The sequence below is a fragment of the Aedes aegypti genome, chromosome 1 (genome assembly GCF_002204515.2).
Source record: "Aedes aegypti strain LVP_AGWG chromosome 1, AaegL5.0 Primary Assembly, whole genome shotgun sequence".
NCBI lineage: Eukaryota > Metazoa > Arthropoda > Insecta > Diptera > Culicidae > Aedes > Aedes aegypti.
The window spans coordinates 187,109,520-187,130,987 of NC_035107.1; the positions used below are offsets into that span (position 1 = coordinate 187,109,520).

At 33.8% G+C, this 21,468-nt stretch overlaps 1 protein-coding gene across 3 annotated transcripts in view; it reads left to right on the forward strand.

Moving 5' to 3' along the window:
- The first annotated feature begins 3,110 nt into the window (after positions 1-3,110).
- The window catches only part of LOC5569462 (tubulin polyglutamylase TTLL5), a 133,439-nt gene continuing 115,081 nt past the window's right edge, over positions 3,111-21,468 (forward strand). Inside the window, exons 1-2 of one of the 3 annotated variants that reach the window (XM_021855223.1) lie at positions 3,111-3,542; positions 3,815-4,114. The gene's annotated coding sequence lies outside the window, so the exon portion shown is untranslated. Of the gene's footprint in view, positions 4,115-21,468 lie in introns of all 3 variants that reach the window. The other 2 variants (XM_021855229.1, XM_021855213.1) reach the window with 2 other exon arrangements.

The window sequence follows — 21,468 nt, forward strand, 5'->3', positions numbered from 1 at the left end:
ACCCTATGAAATCTTAGGATCAATAGAAAAGTTCCCTTTAACAATTGCTTCGCAGTCAGATTAGGAGTTTTGTCAGTGAAGAATATTGTAAATCTAGAAGAGACAAATTACTCGAAGTTAATGGAAAGCAGCACTGAAAATTGTATGTTTATTTAATGAAATGTTTGATGTAAATAGAACTAAATAAAATTTCTTGCAGTTTAGTCTGATCACCATAAAACCATTTGACGATCTGCTTTGAAAACCATTGCAACGATTGAAGCACCACCACAACACTCAAATAACCAACAAACTTATAAGGCCATTGTACAGCTAATATAGGGCATGCCAGCCCTGAAATATTGGCAGGCAGGGCGAATTGAAGTGCTATTTGGTTAGTTGGGCACAGCGGTTGAAAAATTAGCACCGGTGAAATCGCTCCAAATAATAGAAGTTTTGCTTGGTAAATTTTTGTTCAGCAACAATTTTGTAAATACAAATGATCATTTATAAATTTGTAAATTTGGAGAAAACTGTTGAGAATCGATGAGTGAAGAAAAATAAAAAAAATCATAATGCAGTTGATATCAAAACTACTATTATTTTGAGCGATTCTGGTGCTTAACTTATCAACCACACACTTCGAAAAAATCATTGAAATTTACGTCAATTGATCCCGCCATATTTAAGCAAGTAAAATGACTTGAACCTAAGTCATAAATGACGTTATTTTCCATCACAATGGACTGAATATTATTCGAATTACAAAAATTTTCAGTCACATTGGACGTAGTTTTACAAGAATGACGTATTTTTAAGTTCTAATGCCATCAAATTTATCAATTTATCATTATCAAAATCAAATCGAAATCATTATCAAATTATCAAATGCAGTACTATGACAAATTTTGTGATAATGAAATAGAAGATATTTAGAATTCTCTGTCAAAATTGCATGCGTTTTGCTCATAGGAATACAAAGTTACAGCATGCCAAAGTTGAGCATATTGTATGAAAATCGGCTTTCACTACTATTATTCTGAACACAACTGTGTGTACATCACATTTTCAATACTTTTGTGTAAAATAGTAAGCTCCGCATGATTAAACTGAGTAGTTAACAAATATTTTTTTATAAAATTGTATTGTTCTTTTTTTGTTAATTTTTGAGAATTTCATTTGTTTTAATATAAAAATAATGGTTTGTTACCATTTCATCAAAATTAATTTATAGGTAGCTAAGATCTGAACCTGTAGAGTTGGACATTTTGCGTCAAACGTCGAAAGAGTTTTAAATGTATAGTTCAATGTACTGCCATTACTTACCAATATTAATGAAAAAAAGAAACAATTTTCAAAAAAAAAAAAATGGGTAAAAATATCAGATAATTACAAAAATTTAAGTCTTTTTACCTCAAACTGATTGAGTATTATTGTTTAACTGTCCTCATCTCATAAATAAAACAATATTTTTTACAACATTGTTTTCTAAAACAATATGATGGTGTTTGCCTATCCATGTATCTCATAAAAAAATAAAGTATTGGCGATCTAATCGTATAATGGCAATGTTTTCGCTCGATAACATAATCACTTGAAATATAGTCGAAAGTTAGATGAGATGAAAATTCAAAATTTAAAATATCAATTTAAGGTTTTCTATGCTTCTAATTGACAATGTAAAATTACTGTGTGTGTTTTTCATCTTAAAATATGATTAATAACTTTTTTTTGCATCTCCTATTGTATGCAAAGATCATATCGAATTGTGTTAAGTATTGTTGCAAACCGGGCCTCCTCTCTGCTTGTAGCGACACTACCATTTATGAAGTTGCACGATTTTCTACAAAAAATATATTGAAGTGTTGATGGCAAATAAATTTCGAGTGATATTTTTGAGTACGATTTTCTCCATGAAAATTTCGAATTATTGTATTTTTCGCTTTTTACCTTTTTTCCTGCCTAGTAGCGCAACTGGAGTAATTATCAAATGTATTTCATCATATAACACTACCCTAAATGTTGACAGAAAGCGTATAACAACTTGTCTTGATCAATGGTAGATACTTTAATATATGGAGAAAAAAAATCAATTAGTACCATTAAAAACTAGTTTTTGATCAAGTACGTTTAGGCATTTTTTTTTATAATGAGTAGTAAAGATGTCAATGAAACAGATTTTTTTTTAAGGCGCGGATTGGTGTTTCTAGGCGCGGATCGAATTTTTGAAGTCGCGATTTTCGCGGATACGATTTTAAGATTGTTGTAACAGCCCTGCATGTGCACTGCACAGGTAGCAACACGTTCATCCTAACCACCTACAATATGTACTATTTTTGAAGTACGATTCTATAATTCTCTCAATAAAGTTAAGCTCATTTTAATTATATCTATTGCTGACAGCATGCAACGGAATTTTCACCTATCAAAATATTAGTTGTTAATTTTTGCTATTCAAATTAAATGAAAAACATGTTTGGTGCTGCGCGAGATCTGTGACCTAATTTTCTCCACGCGCTCAGCGCTGCATGCTACGCAACTGAACTCAACTCAACTTTGACAAAAATGCAGATGGGACTGACTTGTGAAAAAATGGTGCAAAAATATTGAAACACAAAAAAGCAGGTAATCGCGATCTGATTTTTTTTTTTGCTGTAAAAAATGAAGCTGCTGGTAGAGGGGTTAATGATATAGAACTTCCCGGGAAACAGAAAAACTATTTCCCGGGAAACGGAAATCACAATTGGGTTAATTCTACAAGTGACATGAGGTGACAATTGTCGACTCGAGTGAAGTGACTCGCCTTGCAAATCAAATGGAGAGTCACTTCACTCGAGTTGAGAATTGTCACCTCGCTATACGACACCGACAATTGTCACCTCACGCCACTCGTAGAATTAACCCAAATGATTTTAACAGATTTTAATTAAAACCTTAACTGTTAACATTTCATTGAGGGTAAAGTCGTGTTTTGCAGAGTGGGAGCGAGGGAGTCTCTGGTCTGAGTATCCGAAAGTGAAACTCAGCACCACCCAGCAACCCAGACTGCACAACAATCGAAAGAAAACGCGAGAGTGAGTGACATGTGGCAAGAGGCGAAAGCAGTGTACGTACTTGAGAGTTGCCGCAGTTTGCTTCGAACATCTGATTGTGCCGCATGTGCATATGGCTGGAGAGCGTGTCTAGCAGCTACCTATCTGAGTGATGTTATATCTTAGTCCAAGTTGATACTTTTTTTCATACGGCGTGTAAATTTTAATCTCGAAAAAAAAAACGGTGCCGCGTTTTATCTTGTGGACGTAAATTTCGTGCTCCAGTGCCCAAATTTGGTGTTTGCAGTTCCCTCCCCTTTGGTGGTGAAACTGAAAATCGCATTTCCTGTCTGGTCTCCCCGGTTCTTCAGCATAACAACGTTCTGGTTCAACATAGAATACAGTAGTGCTGCTAGGCGCGTTTCATGCGGTACAAACTCATTATTTGTAAGAGAATCCTTATTTGAAAATTTGTACAAAATTGCAAACTGCCATTCTGTCGATCTAACAGTTAAACGGGAAGAGTTGAATGTGAGCAAACAAGAAGTTAAAAAAATCAATGCGATAATCATCTTTCTGCCAACAACGGTGACAATCGCATATCTAGTATAAAGCAACTGCAACAGCCAGAGACCCGTCCGGCTCCGGAATTGGCTGCTTCGTGGAAAATCGATATCATTAAATCGTGCCGCATTCGAGCAGCCTCCCCAGTTTGAACGAGAGAAGAATCTTTAATGCGGTTTGCATGTGCGTGTTTTGCTTTGTCATCTATTTCTGTAACATTTTTTGATCTGAAACTCCAGAGTGAAATTCCGTATAAACAAATCGTTTGATCGGAAGTGCCAGTGTTGTAGCTAAATGAAAGTGTGTGGAAATTTCCTATGGTCAAGAATAGTGTGAAAAAGCAAGGTTGTGGACAAGCTAATCATCAATCTGTAAAGAATAGGAACCGTGCGGAGCCAGCCAACGAAAGAGAGAGAGAGAGAGAAAGGTACGACATAACATCCAAGCAAACAGAGAAACTGCTGGAGCTGGACTGGCTGGCGGCTTTCGACGACCTAGCCTACTGCGGCGAACTGAGCCGTGTGACTCACCCAAACAAGGTAAATGTTATGAAGGCTTTTTTTTACATATGGTCTGGTGTCGTGTGTTCGCAAGATAACCGATTATGGTATTGCTGATTATTATGACACCGTTCGTAGTCGTTTTAATGGATTTAATCTGTCCATACACACATGTACTTTAAACGGTTGAACTGGCAGTGACCTTGACTATTGAAACAAGTCAAGTGCAATTTTTCCGAATTTCCATACAAAATGGGCACTGTTATAGATCTGAGTTATTTAAGGACCGATTTGAATGAAATTTTGGTTGTTCAGACATAACTTGAATTCCAAAAAATCTTGTTCAGAGTTTTTTTTCAAACAGAAGTTAAAAAGCAGCTTCCGGATCTACAATCTATTTTCCATAACACTATATTGAAGGGACCACTGAGTTAGGGAGATATCGAGTTAAGAACACAAAACCAGTGCAAATGCGATCCAAAGGACCATCGAGGTAGCCTTGAAAACCATTGGACGATCCGTGGAACTTTATTGCTGGGACTTCAGGATATTGTCAGAAACGTACACACCAAAATTTTATTGCTGCTAACCAGCAAAATTTTGCTGATTTTTTTTGTGCTGAACATCCAGCAAAATAAAAATTGCTGAATTTCCAGCAATACATTTTGACAGTTGTTTTGCTGGATTTTCAGCAATCTTGGTTACGATTTCCAGGTGCGTTTTGCTGAAAGATCAGCAATATAATTCTAATCATTTTTATTATCATAATTACTGAATTAGCAAACGACGTTTGATGTTTAAAACTATATTTATATCTTTAAGTAAAGAGTAACACTTTTTCTGTTATTAAAGCACAACAAACTGACTGAATTTTGGAGTCCCATGTTGAGCTATCCTCCTCCTCCATCGTCATAGAAGTACCTCCAGTGCTGGAACATCTTCGTCATTTACTATAAAGAAACATTATCAGATTGATTACAACATTAATTATAAACTAAAATTACTTACTAGTAATGAAAATCTGGAAATCTCGTTGGTTTTTTATTGAAATTATATAAACAACTGTCCGGAAAATTGTAAATACATTAAGTGTTTGACAGTTATTTTGCTGGTTGATCCAGTAACCATGATAGTTTACTGAATTACCAGCAAACGAACTATGAATAACTGAATTTCCAGCAATATTTATTTTGCTGATAGGCGTTCATCAATTTGTTTTGCTGGAAGGCAAACCAAATTTTTGGTGTGTGTGTGTCACATCCGACAAAATAAGCAAGATAAAACTTGTTGTTTTATCTTAATCTCTTAATTTATGATTTATGAAAATGTCATCGTGTCAGACGACATTCATTGCACAGTTTTTTTTTTTTACTTTCTTTCGTTCTACCGCTCGTGCTGTGTGTGAGAGGTAACGGTAGTGGATGAATGTAGAGAAATCATTTGACTGATGACCAATTAAGTGCATTGGCGTAAATAGGGAGGGGCCAGGGGGGGGGCCTGGCCCCCCCGAACCATGGATTTGACCCCCCTGAAGAAATGGAAAAGAAATGATAATACAGTTAAAACTAGTTTTTGGTATCAAACACTTATGATACTGGGCGCATTAAATGCATTTTGAATATAAATTTATGGATGATCATTGTTTGACAGGGAATAGCAATATGTAATTTTAAAACGTCAAATACTGCCATACTGTTTCCTTTTTGCCTTTCCCGATATTGAAATTCATTGAAGCATTTTTTAGAATTAGAAGAACCGGCTTGATCCATTTCTAGTGGTATTGTTAATTAGAAAACCAAAGACTTTTCATATTTTAAAACAAGTTGCGATATTTTGTGATCAATTATCTAGAACTAATCGTTGTTACTAGGAAATGTTTGTGTATGAGAGTTATGGTAAAGTTTTACAAAAAAAAAATCTCGAAAATAAACAATGGTGGTAAGATAGTGGCGGATTCGTACAAAAACCACATTGAACCGTGTAAAATCGTAGATGTCGCAACAATTCTTTTTTTCAATGTTGACACCAATTTTCTGAAGTTTTTAGATTTTAAAAATAATAAGACCATGTTACTATTTGTTTCTGTAGAATAAACGTTAAACTTTATTCATACTGAAGATTGTTTGAAGACACGCTTTTAATTTTTCTATAATTGTTTATATTATGACCCTTTATTTTATTTATTGTTATTTTTTTTCTTGCGCCATTTTTTGGCGTCTTACGTAGTTTATATGGACATTACATCAATTCTTTTTGTTAACGAGATTTTTAACCCTGGGCTAGTTCATTTCGAGACCAACAGCTTCACTTCCCTTCCAAATGAAGTCGCCACTATAACTTTTTGAGTCATAAGTGACTACCTCCAGAATGGGATTCGATCCCAGGTCCTCGACGTGTGTTCTACACCAGGTCCGTCACCACATCAATTCGGTTCAGAGATGTTTTTTTTTTTCGTTATAAATATAAATGCATCCATGTAAAATTTCTGTAATTAGAAGACGTTGCGTTATTTGTAAGATAGATAAAACTTGTTTCTAGATTAATGATAAGATATCGAATGTTTAGGATTTCTAGCTCAAATCAAATCAAAGCCTTTAAATGCCATAGTGTTCAAGTAAAAGACTTTCACTACAAATATCATAAGAATCGATTGATATTTGGGAAAATAATGTCTATTTGTTGATTTTTGACGTAAACATTATAATTTTTGATCAAACTTTCATTGCATGGAAACAAATAAGGATAAAATCTTCTTTGATTTCTTATGTAAGGACGTTTTTATGCATCATAAGGATGCTTTGAGGTGTATTAGTTACTACATAATTGTTTGGAATCAATTTTTGGCCCATAGTGTGGCAAAAGTTCAAATCAGCGGGCCAAAAGTTCGACCCATATAATCTAGCAGATAAATTTACAAATTACCCCAAATCGAAATGTGCCTGATCGTGTGAAAAAAGTCACCAACATTTCATATTTTCACCTAGTTTTGCAAAAAACGTTTTTTTTTTGGGCTTTGGGTCATTTTTTGATGGAAAATTAGAGTGTATTTATCTGTAAACATAAGTTTATATAAAGTATGTCTGTCGTAAAAGTGTCGAACCCCAGCGATGGGACAAAAGTTTGTTTAAGAGAATCAGCGAGATTATAGCAAACATGTTGAAGGTTCACTGTATGTTATTTATTTTCAACTTCTATTGTTTTTACAAAAATTTTGATTATACCACTAAGGACGAACTTTTGCTCTGCCTTACTATGATATGATAATAATTAATCCATGAGCAAAATACCTTCCATCCTGGTTTCTTCAAACAACTGTTATCGTACGAATTTGCTGACGACAGCTTTATTTGAATACAAAAAAACTTCAATCTTTCAATATGATGGTTGCCAGGCAGCTTTAGGATTTAAAGTTTTTGACGCTAACAAAAAAGGTATTATTCAATCCTATGTACATATTTTGGTTTCGAGAGGTTTAGAGAAATTAATCGTTTGCTACAGAAATGCTGAGCAACAATAATTCATATTTTCAAACTAGCGAGCATTTTTTTTAAAGGCTTGGATGACACATTTAAATTTTTATCTTGTTTTATAACTTTGCAAACATCTAGTTCAAATCGAATTGGAAAGGTAAATCCTGATTAAAATCTGTTCTTAAATCCTTGTATTCTATTCGAGATCTATAAGATTGGATTGAATACGTCATCTTGGTAATATAAAACGAAAACATAGATTTTTAAATAAATTTTTACTTTTTTCCATAAAGTGACATTTGGTATCTAAGAAAGTTGATCAGTTTGGATGATTTTTAGGTTTTGATCTACCTCTGTATGGAAGTGCGCCACTTTCATCGATTCACAAATATTATCGAATGCTTGTTGTTAAGTTATCTAAATCCTTCACGACTTTTATCTCTCATGAGAAGGGGCCATGGCCCCCCTCAAGTCTGATGGCTATTTACGCCCATGATTAAGTGTGGGACTAAATTCAGATTCTCGCTCCACTTTTTGAATTGCATTTGTGTTCAGCTCGATCGACGCCAGCCGTTCAAAGATTGTATGGGATTTACTATGGAAAAATATAATTTTGTAAAGAAAAACCACCAGAGGTTGCCCATTGACCTTTTTAAAACTCGGAACACAGACCTTAACAATTATTTTTAAGATGGAGAACATTGTCAAAGAACGCAAAGTAATCCATTGCTTGTAAGAAGTTATTCATCATTTACTAGTTTTACTGGATGAAAACATAAATTTCATAACGGGTGTCCTTTGGCAAAATGCTAAGAATGTGACATATGTGTGGAGCAAGATTTTTAAATCACTTATTGCACGGATGATCTTACCAAGGTTTAGTTATCGTTAAAAAACAAATAGGTTTATCATTGCTGTAGATCTCAATACACATCTTACCTTCGTGCTGTGCGTACACAACTTCTCTCTGCTCTTGGAAGTTTTTTTTTTAAAAACTACCTAAAGCAATAAAACAGCACTTCTCGTGCTAAAAAACGGTACTTCTCAGGGCTACAAAAACAGTATTTTTAAGTCCTATTTTTCTACTATTGAATCCCTTTACGAACCTTGTTAGGACCCGTGCCTTCGATTTTTCGTTGCATCTGTTAGTTAAAGCTAGCGATGGTAATCCTTCACGGACACCGTCTTGGGAAAAACCTCTTAGAAGGTTACGTATTATTTCGTTTATTCACTAAACATGGTTGCAATAACGAACGAAAGGAAGGGTGTATCTCTGAATTCACAACTTGGAAGCAAGTGCGATTTAAAACTGTCTCTAAACGTGGCAAGAATGGAAGAAAGGATGTTTTTCCGGAATACGTATTTTCTTCCAGGGGTGAAATGGATAATGTTGATGATTGCATCGAAATGAGTAATCAGTTCGATGCTCTAGACAAATTTTCCGAACACCAAATTGAAGCAGTCTCTTGCCCAGGGTCTTTGATTCAAGTGAGGAAGCAAAGAGTGCCGCTTATTGTGGTCAGTTGTTCTGAATTTGGGGGATTTAGGCATGAGATCTTGAACTCCATTAGGGGAATCAAGGTCTCATTCCAAATCGCAAAGAAAGAAGACTGGCGCGTTTTGCCGGAAACTCTTAAAGATCGTGAACTTCTTCTCGAACATCTTGAAGAGAAGAAGCACATTTTTATACTTATGATGACAAAACTGAACGCTTGTTCAAAGTCGTCTTGAAAGGTATCTCAAGTGACTATAAGTCACCTGAAGCGATCAAAAATAGAATAAATGATTTACTTGGATTTTCACCAGTCCAAGTAATCATTATGAAAAAGAGAACCTAAAGAGATTTCTCAAGAATATTATTTAGTGCACTAATCAACGTGATCTAAATAATATTGAAACTTTATAAAAAGCAAGACTTATGTTCGATGTCCGTGTGATATGGGAACATTTCCAGAAACCTGGAGGAAATTTCCAGAACCCCACTCAGTGCCGTCGGTGCCAAAAATGGGTTCTTCTCACGCTAAGGACGTCTGTCCTGTGAAGGATGATACTAAAAAGTTTGTATGCGCAAATTGCATTGGCAATCATAAGTCTAACTGTTGGGATTGCCCTCCGCGTAAGCGAATCGTCGAGGCTCGTTCCAGGCAGACGAACGGCAACGTTTCTAGTTCCCGGAATTTATTGTAGCAGGCAGTTACAACTTCTTCCTTTTAAATTGTCTTCTAACTGATAACCGTTCTAACTGTTTCACATTCGGTGGCAAATGACGAACCCCTGCCGCTGCAGGAAACTCCCATCTCATCTCTTCATTAACGGATAATCCCAACAAAAAATCATCAGAAAATGCACCTACCTCTAAATTTTCTAACTTAACAATTGAATCAAGTGATTGATGCAATGTTCAAATTCACCACAATGGCTGAAGTAGTCCAAGTTGGTGTAAATTTTCTAACAAAGTTGTTATCGGATTACTTTTTAATGGATCCAAATATTATTTTTTTTAATATTTTAAATTGGAATGCTCGTTCTTTGAATGGTAAAGAGGAGGAGCTGTTTAATTTTCTAACAGCTAATAACATACATAAAGCAGTTGTTACTGAAATTTATTTAAAACCTGGATACAAACTAAAAAAGATCCTATTTTTTGTTTATCGTAATGATCGACTTGATGGTGCATGTGGGGAGTTGCAATGATCATTAATAGGCGTATAAAAAATTAACTTTTTTTATTTGACGTGTGCTCTTCAGGATATTTCTCAATTCAATACCCTGATAGTCCTACTTGTTTTTCCTCTTCTAGAAATCCTTCTACGATTGTATCAAATCTCCGACACAAATCACCTGTGTAGCCAACTGGTTACTCATGCTGATTTTGATTCTGATCATGTCCCTGTTACATTCCAAATATCCCATGAAGCGATTTTCAATCCTATCAGCAGGTGAAATTCAACAATTATTTTTGAGCCGATTGAAATACATATGAAACATCCATTGAAAGTAATCTTGACGTTATCATTTCTTTGCAAACAAAACTTGATATTGAAAATGCTCTCAAAACTTTAACTAATTTCATTGTTGAAGCAAGAGGCATTGCAATACCAAAATGTGAAGTAAAATTCGAATCCGTGAGACCCTTGATCCGTCATAAAAACTTGAGGAGAAGGGAATTTCAAAACAACCGGTATCCTGCTATGAAAATTATATGGCATGATCTGCAGAAAGAAATGAAAAAACGATTTTCTCAAGTAAGAAACAAAAATATTGAAAATAAAATTTCTTAATTGGACCCTGACTCCAAGCCCTTTTGGAATTTTTTTAAAAATTTTGGGAAAACCTCATAAGCCAATTCCGGCATTGAACGAAGAAAACAAATTATTACTAACGGATCATTAAAATAACCAAAACGGCCGCTATGAAAAACATAGATAACGCCACCGTAGCCTTGTGTGTTTGACAGAACAGCAATGCTGTCACTATTTTAAATCCCATATACAGTGGCGCCTTTGTTTTGATGCGGTGAGCACTGACAAAAACTGCCTTCAATGGAGTGATTCCAAGCAACAGCACCAAAATTTGGTAAATTTTTTAATTCATTTTTTTCTATTGAGCTGAAACTTTGCACAGTTTTCCAGTTCCATCTAAATCGTCATTTTCCGATATCAAATCTTCAAGTTGAGTCACGACTAACTTTTCAAAAAGGTGTATGTGAAAATGGTTCAAAAATATTCAAAAAGCTGCACAGCAAAAACGGTTCGTTCGTTTGTTAGACAACTAAAGAAACAAAGTTAGACAACTAAATAAAGATTCCAAAAAAAATACACAGTAAAAAAAAATTTTTGCATTAAAAAACATAATTTTTGACACAAAAATATCTCAAATATCTCAAAACCCTATCGGAATACCAACGTAATTTTTTGAGGGAAAACGGTCCATTATATTAGCTATCTACCATAAAAATTTGGTGATGGTAAACCAATAAACAAAAAAGTTATGACATTTCAAAAATAATAGTAGAAAAAAAAATGTTTTTTTTCGGTGTAAATTATTACGGGAACCGCAGTTTGTTGCTGATTTTATTGTTAAGGGCCTTGCGTGAATTAAACAAGTCGTTTTCATGTATTCATTAGTATTATGTATATTTTTTGTATAAATATTATGTATATGTATAAATATTATATGTATATGTATATATGTATAAATTAAAATGAATTAATAGATCACACGAAAATAAATTTTTTTTTTTACCAGGATATTTTTTTTTAGAGTATGATCGATGAGTTTCTAAATGTTATATATAAACTTTAAAAGTTTTGGATTTGGGTATGCGTTATGAGATCATGAAAACATTTTATTAATACTTATTTATTTATTTATTGTTATTCAATTTTTTTACAATATCGAACACTTCTGCATCATTATCAGTATAGTTCGAGTATAGTTTTGCTTTAATTTTATTTTCTGACAATGGAATGAAACAGTGAAATTTTTGTGTTCCTTGGATCGTTTTCGCGTTATTATATTGCTCGCTGAGCTCTGATGCCGTTAATTCGTACTCTTCAGTAGTAGTAAAACAAAATGATAATTTTGTTAAATCTTCTTCTTTTCTGCGATTCGCCCAATCAAATAGTTCTTTTGCAGTTTTAATTGGATGCTCACGTTCTTTGGCTAAACTTGCTCTTGTGGCCATGCGCTTTATGGTTCCTCCAATAGCATCACAAGGACCTTTGCCATGTGACGTAGCAAAGAAATGCCATTCTGCATCAATTCCGTACTTTGATTTAAATTGACATAGGCTCGAAAAATTCTTACGGTTTTTGTACTGCGATGCTGCTCCATCAGACATGAAATATATCTTTCTGATTTCTGATTTCAACGCGCAAAAAGTTAATCATTTTGGCAATGAACAAATTTACAGATACTGAGTCGTGTCTTAAATCTTCGGAAATTACAATAAAACTAAAATGTTCAATTTGCGTACTTCCATTGAAATAAATAACGAATGGATGAATTGTAGCTTGTTGTACGTTCCAGTGATGGGACTGCACTTCATCTTGCAATACAAAGCTATAGTTTTCAGAAAAATCACAAATGACTATAAATTCACCATCTTGTAATGTATTTTTCGTATTTTTTAAAAAGCGGGATTGCTCTGTTTTAATAAAGTCGTGAGGAATTAAACTTTCTAATTTCAAGCAAAAAAATGACACAAACTCATCTACAGGTTTTACAATAGTTTCTAGGTCACACCTATCCGTGGTCACCCATTGCTCAAATGATAACTGATCAATATAATTTTCTTCAAACTCAGCGAATAAATATTTACCAATGATGAAGAATCTGGACAATCCGAACAAGATCGTAGATAGCAATTTGATGTTGTATTTTCACACAAAAGACTACCAGTTAACATTTTAATATCCTTTGATAAATTGATTCTTTTCAAACTATGTAAGATTAGGTTAATATTTTCGTGTGTTGTGCACACACAAACATTATGTGTTCCTGAATTGAATAGAAGCTTGCATTGCCTTGGACGAAGGCTTGCAAATGAGGAAAAACCTACCTTAATATTTTCGTTAATTTCCTTGAAGCGTGTATACGCTTCTTTCAAAGTAGTCATCATTAATCGTTTTTGGATTGCTTGACGCTTTCCATCTTTTTTTACAGATACATAATCTTTTTGGCCAGGCATAGCTCTACTTACTTCATCGTCTTCAAAATATTGAATTATTTTTTCTTTTGTCTCATCTGTTAATGAAGTACTCGACCTAGCATTTTTGGTTGCAAGACAGTTATTTTTGAATTGTTTTGCCTCTTTTGCTGTATTTCTATTGGTTTTGAACTCATCAATGGCGTCTTGAATAGACCACGAGCTTGGCAGCATCGACAAAATCAATAATTTTTCTTTCCTTGTCGTGGCTAGATTCGAGAACCTTTCCGTCATATTCATAATTACCTCATCGTAGTCTGTATTTTCCACATCCCCAGGTCCTAATTTGAAGAGGTTTCTTCGTACAGCTTCGTTGATTTCACGGTATTTTTTCTCAGGATAATTGACGTATCTGCACTTGGTACTTCTGGTAACTCCTCAGTTGTTGTCGGTGCATCTAGTAATTCCTCAGTTGTTGTTGTTTTCGAACTTCCTGCAACCTGATCCACCGATGATGTACAGATTGCCTGTTTGTCAACGTTTAAACGGCAGGACGTACAAATGCGTAAATTTGTATTCAATGTAGACATTGGAGCATAACCAGCCGCTTTCAGTTTATCTATGGTGCTTTCGGTGAGATTTCGTAGCTCTTTCGAACACTTTTTTTCTGCAAACGGCCTGCAACAGTTGAGAAAGCGACTACTCATGTTGCTCGTTAGATTTTAATAAACAAAATCACTTTTAAGTTTTTACTGAATAGTTTGGTGTCGTTTGCTTGACTGAAGAAAAATTTTACAATTAAATCTTTTATAACCATAGTGGTAGTATATTTTTAGCTTTTTCGTGAGTATGTTCATGGTATGTACCTATCATGTTTTTGATGTTGTTGAAGTTACTCGCTTTCTCCCAAATATGATTAACAAAGTCTATTCTCTACCACGGCGGGTCTATACCCAGGTGTAATCAAATTTTAACTTTGTGGAGAAAACCAGCGCCGAGAAAACCGACCTGCTTTACGTATACTAGATCACCTGGGTATAGACCCGCCTTGTTCTCTACGAGGTAAACTTTTTGCAGGTAAACTAGTCGTATACCTGTATAGAAAACTTTTTTTGTAGCTTTTGTCTTCAATATTAGATTTCTTATAGGTTTCTTTTATCAAAAGGTTTCAACACTATTGAGAGAATTTTTCTTCAGTTACGTACAATAAAAAATATGACACTACAAGACTTTAGATCACAACACTGGATCGCGTCTAACTTTCTAATAGATGCTATAATAGGGGATTTTTTTTATTATCGTACAAATTGGGCCGAAGGGTCTCAGATTTTCATGAAACTTTTTCCACAGGCAGGGCTCATGGATATATGAATAAAAAAAAATTGAGAAAAATTCAGGGTCGCCTATTTTTCCGGAAAACTCAGGTGGAAATTTTTTGTTTTCCCTTGACACTACTTACTTTGGAAAATCATAACTCATGAACGAAGCATCGTAGAAACAAAGTTTTTATATGAAAATTGAAACAAATTTTCTCAAAAATCCAAAAAAATATGAACTGGAAAAAGTTTTCCACAAAATTTTCCACCGTTGGGAAAATTCGTAAAGAAAAGCCGGAAAAACTATGCCCGAACTCGTGGAAAATTTTCAAAACAATATTTTCGAGAAGGTAATTTTATAAGCTTTAATCACTGAAATTTTTGGAATGCACTTTTTTTTCGTTTTTGAGTTATGGCCAATTTTGTGAAAAATGTCCAGATGTGCCATATAAGACTTTTCTTTGAAAAATCATAACTCAAGAACGAAACATTGTAGAAAGAAAGTTTTTGTATGAAAATTTAAGCAAATTTTCTCAGAAATCCAAAAAAAAAATATGAACTGGAAAAAGTTTTCTACAAAATTTTCCACCGTTAGGGAAATTCATAAAGAAAGGCTAGAAAATCTATGCCCGAACTCGCGGAAAATTTTTATTAAAATATATTTGAGAAAGAAACTTTATAAACTTCAATTCTAGTAACTTTTAGGATGTACTTTCTGTTTGTTCCTGAGTTATGGTCAATTTTGTGAAAAATGACCATATTAGCCTTTTCTTTGAAAACCCATATTTCAATCGAAGCATCAGTAAAACAAGTTTTTTTTTATCAAAGCAATTGCAAATTTTTTAAAAGATCTGAGAGAAACGATATGGGATTGGTTTTAATGAAGTATAAGTCGGATTGGATTATATTTTTCATGAAACATTACACCGTTAAGCAAAGCTGAAAAAACTGTTTCTTTACCATTCCAAGTATTGAAAAATATTGTAGGATTGGATCTTATTGATCGCTCTTTTCAAATATACTTTGTTTGAAAGCTGGAATAGCTAATCGGGTTTTCATTTTTTTTCTTAAACAGTGAAAAATGTCCTGGGAAACTGATTCCATTTCAAAAATTTCATATTTTTGAGATAATTTGAATCCGGTTCGACAAGTCATGATGAGTCTTGAGTCATGATTTTTTAACGAAAAGGCATGTATGGCAAATCTTTGCATTTTTTACAAAATTGACCATAGATCAGGATTTAAAGAAAAGTACATCCTAAAAGTTACCAGAATTGAAGGTTATAAAGTTTCTTTCTTAAAAATATTTTATTAAAAAATTTCCACGAGCTCGGGCATAGATTTTCCAGCTTTTCTTTATGAATTTCCCCAACGGTGGAAAATTTTGTGGAAAACTTTATCCAGTTCATATTTTTTTGGATTTCTGAGAAAATTTGCTTAAATTTTCATATAAAAACTTTCTTTCTACAATGTTTCGTTCTTGAGTTATGATTTTTCAAAGAAAAGTCTTATATGGCACATCTGGACATTTTTCACAAAATTGGCCATAACTCAAAAACGAAAAAAAAGTGCATTCCAAAAATTTCAGTGATTAAAGCTTATAAAATTACCTTCTCGAAAATATTTTTTTGAAAATTTTCCACGAGTTCGGGCATAGTTTTTCCGGCTTTTCTTTACGAATTTTCCCAACGGTGGAAAATTTTGTGGAAAACTTTTTCCAGTTCATATTTTTTTTTGGATTTTTGAGAAAATTTGCTTAAATTTTCATACAAAAACTTTGTTTCTACAATGCTTCGTTCTTGAGTTATGATTTTTTAAAGTAAGTAGTGTCAAGGGAAAACAAAAAATTTCCACCTGAGTTTTCCGGAAAAATAGGCGACCCTGAATTTTTCTCAATTTTTTATTATTCCTATATCCATGAGCCCTGCCTGTGGAAAAAGTTTCATGAAAATCTGAGACCCTTCGGCCCAAACCCGTACGGTAATAAAAAAAAATCCCCAATAGTTATGAATAATTAAATAAAATATCATGAAAACAACTTGTTAACCTCATGTGGTACCCTTAACAAAAAATTCAGCAACAAACTGCGGTCCTAAAAAAATTAACAATGAAAATAAAATTTTTTTTTTCACTAAGTGTCAAATTTGTTAAATATTTGAAATGTCATAACTTTTTTGTTTATTGGCTTACCATCACCAAATTTTTATGGTAGATAGCTAATATAATGGGCCGTTTTCCCTCAAAAAATTACGTTGGTATTCCGATAGGGTTTTGAGATATTTGAGTTTTTGTGACAAAAATGATGTTTTTGAATGCAAAAAAAAAAAAAAAATTTTTACTGTGTGTATTTTTTTTGGAATCTTTATTTAGTTGTCTAACTTTGTTTCTTTAGTTGTCTAACAATCGAACGAACCGTTTTTGCTGTGCAGCTTTTTGAATATTTTTGAACCATTTTCACATACACCCTTTTGAAAAGTTAGTCGTGACTCAACTTGAAGATTTGATATCGGAAAATGACGATTTAGATGGAACTGAAAAACTGTGCAAAGTTTCAGATATTTTTGAAATGGTCGATCAGAATCGACTTGCATGCCTCCGTGGAATCCCTCAATGATCTATTGCGAAAAAGCTAAAAAACTTGCTATGCAGTTTGAGAGTTCGCAATTTTAATTTAGGACTTACTTTTCTTACTAGACTTACTAATCAAGTTACTCAGGACTTCGAAAATATTCTCAATCAAGACAACGTTTTCGAAAATTCCTGGGAGACTGATTTGGAAGAAGTGAGAACTATTATTAATAAAAATAAAAAATATGAAAGCTCCTGGCGATTGTCGAATTTTCTACCTACTCATCGAAGAACTTTCAGAAAGTAGCTTATCTTTCTTAGTTGATGTATTCAACAAATGTTTTCAGTTGGCATATTTTCCTGACAAATGGAAAAATGCTAAGGTTGTACCAATTTTAAAACCATTCAAAAATCCTGCAGAAGCTTCTATGTAGCTATCGTACAATCAGTTTGCTTTCCTCCATCAGTAAACTTTTTGAAAAGGTCATTTTGAACAGAATGATGGTCCACATCGATGAAAATTAAATTTTTGCCAATGAACAGTTTGGATTCCGACATGTATATTCGACCACTCATCAACTTTTACGTGTAACAAATTTGATCCGTTCCAACAAATCTGAAGGCTATTTTACTGGTCTTGCTCTTCTAGACATAGAATAAGCATTCGACAGTGTTTGGCATGAAGGTTTGATTGTAAAATTAAACTACTTTAATTTTCAAACATACATTGTTAAAATAATTCAAAGTTATCTGTCGAAGCGGTACGGTTCCAGATCAAAACACTACAAATTAATAATCAGGACTCCAGGTCTGAAAGACTTCCTGTAAGAGCTGGTGTTCCTCAAGGCAGCATTTTGGGACCAATATTATACAATATTTTCACATCTGACTTACCTGAGTTACCTCAGGGATGTCAAAAATCTTTGTTTGCGGATGACACAGGCCTCTCCGTCAAAGGACGAAGCCTGCGTGTCATCTGTAGTCGATTGCAAAAAAGTTTGTATATTTCTTCTTCATACTTGCAAAAATGGAAGATTTCTCCTAATGCTAAACTAATATTCAACTAATAATCTGCCCATAACTGCATAACAGTCACATTCGACATTTTTGACAAATCGGAGTTAATACCATGGAGAGTCATCAAAAGATAAATACTTTCGATCAACTAACTGAAATCTGTGAGAATGTTCTAGAAAATTCGAAAAAAAAATACCAAGCTGTTTTGTCACATTGGTGATTATAACCGCATAACAGTCACATTGAGATTATGAATGAGCCTCGTAACATAATAGCAATGAAATTTCTATCAGAATTATTTTCTAACTATTCACCTAGTATTTGATATGAGTTGTAAAAAATATCAGCCTCAAATAAGCACTTATGAGTCTCTGGTAATTTTTAGAAATTTTAGTTTCCTCCCATACTGCCATAAAATGCACACTTTGTATTCCATTTACTCAATGCCTACTAGAGTGGTTCAAAAAATCGTTTTTGCTCCACACCGCTCATTCGATTCTAGATCAAATTCTGAGTGTCCTCCCAAAATTTGAGCTAATTTGGATGAAAACTGAGACTGCACAAGTCCTTTAAAGTTTATATGGGTATTACTATGGGAAAAGCAAGCAATTCATTCAATTGTTCATAGTGTTTGCCCATGTGCTCTTGGGGACTGAAACTATGTTGATACTGTGAGATACAATCATCAGCTACAACTTTGCCGAAGACCGTTTTTAAATCGGACGCCCCGGTAATTAGTTATGGATTTTGAATGAGTTGTAAAACTTTGGCTATAATTATTGGGCTGTTCTGCAGGCATCACTGGATATATGCAGTAAAACATAGTAGCCATGATTTGAGGGTGCTATCTTTCGCGCCAAGTGCCTGTTCAGAAGTTAAATGAGCACTGCCGAAGAATTTGTGACTGCATATAAATCAATAACTAATTACTGAGGCGTCCGATTTAAAAACGGTCTTCTGCAAAGTTGCAGCTGATGAATGTATCTCACAGTATCAATGTAGCTCTAATCTCCAATAGCACATGGGAAAACACTATGACCGATTGAATGAATTGCTTGCTTTTCCCATAGTAATTCCCATATAAACTTTGAAGGGCTTGTGCAGTCTCAATTTTCATCCAAATGAGCTCAAATTTTGGGAGGACACTCAGAATTTGATCTAGAATCGAATAAGCGGTGTGGAGCAAAAACGATTTTTTGAACCACTCTAATGCCTACTTCTGTCGAATGTTACAAATATGCAGTTATGGGCATGGGCATGGGCACATAAACCAAAAGCTCTTTATTTGAAACCTTCAAGTAGACATGTTGTCACGATGAGAGGGATTCCAATAAATTGGTCAGATGAAGTTAAGTATCTAGGGCTCATGCTAGATAAGAATTTAACTTTCAAAAATCACATTGAGGGCATTCAAGCCAAATGTAATAAATATGTAAAATGTCTCTATCCCCTTATTAATAGAAAATTAAAACTTTGTCTTAAGGATAAGCTTTTGATATTCAAACAAATTTTTTGGCCAGCTATGTTGAAAGCTTTACCAATATGGACTAGCTGTTTTAATACCAGGAAGAAAGCTCTGGAGAGAATTCAAAATAAAATTTTGAAAATGATTCTGAAGCTTTCTCCCTGGTATAGTACCAATGAGTTACATAGAATATCCAATGTTGAAACATTGGACCAAATGTCAAATAAAATAATTAATAATCTCAGGCAAAAATCGTTACAATCTTCTACTGCCACGATTAATGCGTTATATATTTAGTTTAAGTTAGGTTAAGTAAGGAGAAATCAACTCACCTGTAAAAAATCTGAACTGCTACAGCAAATGAAATGTAATATGTTGTTAATAAAATCTTAAATTTGTTTTACCAAATTAGGATGATAGTGTTGTCTAACACAGAACACCTAGATATGAGAAATGAATGTAATGTTTGGAATGATACTAATAAAGAAATTAAAAAGAAAATGTTTTTGCAAAGTATGGATGTAGTAACTTCAAGAAACACTGTCAAAGTGAAGAGTAAGTTCCAATAATATGATCCATATCCCTTTTAAATAGCACAATTAAAATTCTGAAAAATATACCGGGAAAAAAGCGGAACTTGAAAATGAAAATTTGGTAGCCCTTTGGTATGCCGGGCGTATCCATTTTTATCGATTTTGAGCGATACTACTTCAGTTACTTCGAATATTTAGGTTGGCAATTAATTATCAGACAATATAATTAATGTTAACAGCATGTTAATATTACATTTGCGTTAGCAGTTCAGAATGATTACACAGGGTAGCAAAAATGACATGTTTGCGTGTCTCTAAGATCAAATAATGTGTCTCTAGTAGATTCTGGGTTGCTGAATCTGATGCCGTTCTCAGCATTGTCACAATATTTAGCTACAGGTCAAGTTGCAGAAAACGCTGGTTTCATTGATATTTGCATGAAGTTTATAGGATGATATATCAAACTATTTTGTGATTGAATCTACCAAGCATGCAAAATAGAACTTTGTCTTTTATTTCAGATAAAATTTGGTTGAAATTGCATGATTTAATTTAATTTAAATTGATTTTCTCAACATGCTCGCCGTCTCCACACTAAATTATTTGTGTCTCTTTTAAGGCAAAATACAATAATTTTTAAAGCCATCTAAAAATAACTTTTGAGCGTTGACAAATGAAGTTTGAATTAAGTGGCAAATTAAGCAAATAAATTGCCATACAAGCTGGCAAACTTGCATGCTGTAATAGTCAAATTTTGAATTTTTAATAGTTAATATCCAAGGCTGGTAGCGAGTCACTTTTTAGTGACTTGGTCACTTTTTTTTAAGCCAGTCACTTTAAAGTCTCTTTTTTGAAGCCATTTCAACTAAAGTCACTTTTTTCGTCAAAAAGTCACTTTTTTCAACTATTTTGAGCTAAATTTTCGGGTCAAAATTATGATCCGGCCTTTTTTAATTTAGGCTAAGTTTTAAGTTAGGTCATAACCTGGGAGGGAGGCACCGATATTTCACACGAAATATAACACAAAGTTATTTCGAATTGCAAGAAAACTCCAGCTTGCCAACGACAATCAAGACAGACTTGATGAAAATCGCTAGTTTTATTTTGTTGTGTTCCTTCGATCGTTCTGGACAAACATGGGAAAATGGCCTAAGTTTTCTGTGCATTTAAATTTCGTTTTTATTGGAAAAAGTAAAATAATGCGTATTTGAACACTTTATATTCAATCAGGATAAAACGTGTTATTGTGACATTACTTTTGAAAAAGCATGGATAGCTTTTCAATCGATTTTTTGTCACATTTGATAAAATGCAAAAATACGTTTTAATCAATTACGCGCTTTTATCATGTTTGTCCATTGTTTTAGATCTCGG